This window comes from Oscarella lobularis, chromosome 13 (genome assembly GCF_947507565.1).
Source record: "Oscarella lobularis chromosome 13, ooOscLobu1.1, whole genome shotgun sequence".
NCBI lineage: Eukaryota > Metazoa > Porifera > Homoscleromorpha > Homosclerophorida > Oscarellidae > Oscarella > Oscarella lobularis.
The window spans coordinates 1,466,851-1,471,485 of record NC_089187.1 but is presented as its reverse complement, the minus strand read 5'-3'; the positions used below and the strand labels follow the sequence as shown (position 1 = coordinate 1,471,485).

Here is a 4,635-nt window from a genome sequence, read left to right as displayed (position 1 = left end):
GCTTCAGTCCGGTTTGCTGCACACGAAGAGAGCTCCTGTCACAAAGAGGCTGTGCTTAAAACCATTACGCTGCCTGCTACGACTCGCGATATTGGAGAAAGCCTATCCACACAGCATGCGAAAGAAAAACTTGTTCGACGCCAATGTTTCCTTAAGCTTTTGTCGAACTTGAGATTTTTGCTAGGCAACGTTTGCCTCTTCGCGGTGACGGAGATGAGAGTGACTCAAATTTTACGCTGTTGCTAAAGCTCCGTGGAGAAGACGACCCTAGAGTATTTGACTGGATAAAATGAAAACTGATAAGTACACGTCCGGTGAAATGCAAAATGACATTATTCAAGTAATGGCTCTCGAAATCCTTCGTAAGGTTGCAGCATCTATTCGCGACGCTCCTTTTTACACAATTATGGCTGATGAGACTACAGACATGTCAAACCGCGAGCAAGTTGTCTTGTGTATTCGCTGGGTTACAGAAAATTTTGAAGTGCGCGAAGAATTTATTGGCCTGTACGTCGTGGAAGCCAAAAACGCGAAGACACGAATTTTAGTCATCAAGGATGTCCTTCAAAGGCTTAACCTTTCATTGAAAAAGCCAGAGGACAGCGCTATGACGGCGCAGCAACTATGGCTGGCCTAAAATCTAGACTAGCAAAGCAGCTGTTAGACGAAGAACCCAGAGCCATATATACGCATTGTTACGGGCGTGCCCTAAACTTAGCATGTGGAGATGCTGTCAAGAATTGCAAATTGATGAAGGATGCTCTCGAAACCACGCGCGAAATAACAAAGCTTATAAAGAAATCTCCGGGACGTGATGCGTGTATTGCACGATTAAAGGCAGAGACGGCACCGAGCACACCAGGAATAAGAATACTGTGCCCTACTCGATAGACCGTTCGAGCTCACGCCTTGCATAGCATTTTGCAAAACTATCACGTTTTTTACGAACTTTGAATTGAATTAATGGACACTGTTAAAGATACAGAAATGAGGGCACGCATTATAGGTGTCGCAGCCCAAATGAAGGAGTTCGACTACTATTTTGGAGTTTCTTTGGGAGAGCTAATTCTGCGAAACAGCGATAATTTAAGCCGTACTCTGCAAAAAGCGGATATATCTGCAGCAGAAGGTCAAGAGGTCGCTACTATGACAAATAGAACCCTTCAGTCGTTGAGAACGGATGAGAACTTTAGCTGTTTTTGGAAAAAAGTGATTACTTCGGCTGAAACATTAGAAGTCGGTGAACCTAGTTTGCCACGTCGCCGAAAAGTCCCAAAACGGTTTGAATTTGGCAGTGTGCAGAGTCAGTGTTACTTTCCAACAACTGTAGAAGAGCACTACAAACGACTTTACTTTGAGGCTATAGACCTCATTACTACTTCCATAACCTAAAGGTTTAATCAACCAGGGTACCGAATTTACCAAAGTGCTGAAGATCTTCTGCTTAAAGCAGCAAATGGCGAAAATTTTGAAGCTCAGTTTGAATTTGTAACGAAATTCTACAAGTCCGATTTGCATCCTCAACGACTGCACCAGAAGTTTCAAATCCTTTCAACTAATTTTCCATCTTCTGCTGCGAAAGCTCGTTTGTCCGATGTAATGAAATATTTTGGAAGTTTAACCAAAGCTCAGCGAGAATTGCTGTCGGAAGTCTGCACAATGTTCAAGCTACTTCTTGTTATGCCTTCAACAAATGCAGCAAGCGAGAGATTTTTCAGCACGTTGCGCAGAATAAAAACTTACCTTCGCTCAACGATGACTCAGAAAAGGCTCAATCACCTCATGATTTTGCAAATTTATAGCCAGCTCACGGTAATCGACAAATACGACGATTCGATCATTGCCTCTCTCCGTTTTTGGCATTTTTAGGACGTCGACTCCCACGCGCTCAAACGGCCCACCGACTGGTATCGGCATCAGCTCCGGCTTGCATCGGCGTCCTGCCCCGTCCCTTGCCAGACAAGGCAGACAGGCTCCTCAAAACTGGAGGACGTCTTTGCGCATTCCGCCCCACCAGTACCGACGGCTCAGGATTCCAAGAACGGCTTTCTCCGAAAAGTGCCCTGACAGGCGGCCGCTGTGAATTTCCTCCAGGAGCGTCGAGCGCAACTTTGCCGGCACGACGACCTGCAGCCTGCGTGGTGCTCGCGGATCGACGTGGCACAAAACCCCATCGATCAGCGTAAACCGCCCTTTACTTAGGGCCAGGTAGCGCGCCCTTGATTCATTTTCTGGTAGCTTTCCGCTACTCTCGAACTCGATGATTTCTCGAAGCACCGGATCGTTGTTCTGTTCCCTTCCCAGGTCTGGATGCATTTCACGGATTTCGTCGACGTTTTCTTTCTCGCCGGGCCCTATAGCCGGAACTTTACAGACGCTCAACACAGGTTCGGCTATCAGTGCCTCCACCTCGTCGCCTGCCGAACTTTTCTCGTCCGATGGCACCGGCGCACGCAACAAGGCATCCGCGTTTTCGTTGACTCTTCCGGGGCGATACCGGATTTCCGGTGATATCTCCTGCACCGCCATACCCCAGCGGGCTAATTTCCCCGACGGGTTTTTCAGATTCATAAGTGAGGTCAGCGCCGCATGATCAGTGTACAGAATGGTCTCGTGTCCCAATAGGTACACTCGAAACTTCCGCAGCGCCCACACGGCGGCAAGGGCTTCCAGCTCAGATATGCCATATCTCGTTTCGCTGGGCGTCAGTCCTCGGCTCGCGTACGCGATTGGATGAATCGTTTTGTCGTCCTGTCGCTGCTCCAGTACGGCTCCCAGTCAATTTCCACTGGCGTCGGTCGCGACGAGAAACGGACGCTCAAAATCCGGATACACGAGGACAGGCGCCGACGTCAACCGGCGCTTCAGCTCTTCAAATGCTGCCCTGCAATCTGCGTTCCTTTCGAACGGCGTATCCTTTTTCAACAAGGCTCGAAGAGGTGCCGCGATACGAGCGAACCCTTCGACGAACATTCGGTAATACGATGCCAGGCCCAGGTATGACCGCAGTTCTTTTAGGTCCTTTGGCTCTGGGAATGCCTCAACGGCAGCTGTTTTTTCGGATCCAGACTGATTCCCTGTCCTCCTATCACGTGACCCAGGTACACCGTTTGAGCGCATCCAAAAGAGCATTTTTCTGGTTTCAGCTTTAGGTTGGCTTTCTGCCGTCGGGTGAACACTTGTTCGAGGTGTAGCAGATTTTCGGCGACTCCCTCGGAGAATATAAGAATATCATCGATATAAACTGTGGCAAAATTCCTCGAGTCCTGCCAACACCGTCTGCATCAGTCGCTGGAACGTTGCCGGCGCATTACAGAGCCAGAAGGGCATGACGGTAAACTCGAATAATCCGTCATGTGTGCTGAAAGCTGCTTTCTCTTGGGACTTCTTTGCAAGGGGCACTTGCCAATAACCGCTCGCTGCGTCGAGATGTGTGTACACCCGTTTGCCGTGCAGCTTGTCGAGCATCTCTCGGATGACCGGTAGTGGATAGACATCGCGCCGCGTTATGGCGTTTAATTTCCGATAATCTACGCAGAATCGGTACGTTCCGTTTGGTTTCCGCACAAGTACGATTGGGCTGGACCAAGGACTGATTGATCGGCGAACGACTCCCAGGCGAATCATCGTTCACCAATCTCGTGACCTCGGGTCGCAGCGCAAATGGATCTCGACGAGCTTTTTGATAGATCGGTAAGTGTCCTTGTGTGTCAATCACGTGTTCCGCGTAGGCCGTTCGCCCCAAGTCGGTGTCGTCAACAACTAATATATAACGGTTAATAGAGCGATTTCGATCCTTTCTCGTCGATGAAAGTAGAAGTCGGCACTCATTCGCGAAGTGGCGTGTTTGGGATCACTTACAGGCCTTAGTCGTTCAACGCTTAGCAATGTTCACAACGAATTTGAAAGCGCGAGTGGCGTAATTGACGATTCTCCTGCAAAGCGAACTCGCTATCGTACACCTCTCCTATTGCGATAAATGTTGATGATTTTCATCCTGCTTGTATTCGGCGAACGTTGCACGACCTGTACGAACGTAAGGAGTACCCAACAATCGACTCCCATTTGGTGGAGATAAAGAAAAAAGGAGTCTTTAGCAGAGGCCGTACTACGCTTTTCAAAGTCGTCATGCAACTCGATGGGATTTCGTTACGCTAAGTGAAACGATTAGATTTTTATATCAAAGAAGAGACATAATTGAATGTCGACACAAGTACCTCCGACATGTGCGGCGGCAAGGACGACCAATCATTTACCTCGACGAAACGAGGATCAATGCTCACGCCGCACCAGAGCAATTGTGGTTCGATGACTCTGGTTTGATGACTCTGGCAAAGGCGGATGGAAAAGGCCGAGCGGAAAAGGACAGCGGTTAATTAGTTTGCATGCAGGTGAGTTAGAAAATGTATGCCAATTTATTATGCATATTCTAACTCGCTTGATTATAAGGGTACAACAAAGGGTCATTCGCAGGAGCAAGCCTCGTATTCGTATTTCGCTCTAAACCAATGTCAGAAGATTATCATCACGAAATGAACGGAGCTCATTTTGTTGAACTAGCTGTGTACCCGTCTTCGACGGGTATATAAATGTGCTATCATTTGTAAATAAGTTGGGGTGATATGCATGTGCCGT

At 48.2% G+C, this 4,635-nt stretch overlaps 1 pseudogene; it reads left to right on the top strand.

Annotated features, from left to right (window-relative positions):
* Positions 1-750: 750 nt before the first annotated feature.
* LOC136194868 (zinc finger MYM-type protein 1-like) lies at positions 751-1,869 on the top strand (annotated as a pseudogene).
* Positions 1,870-4,635: the final 2,766 nt, after the last annotated feature.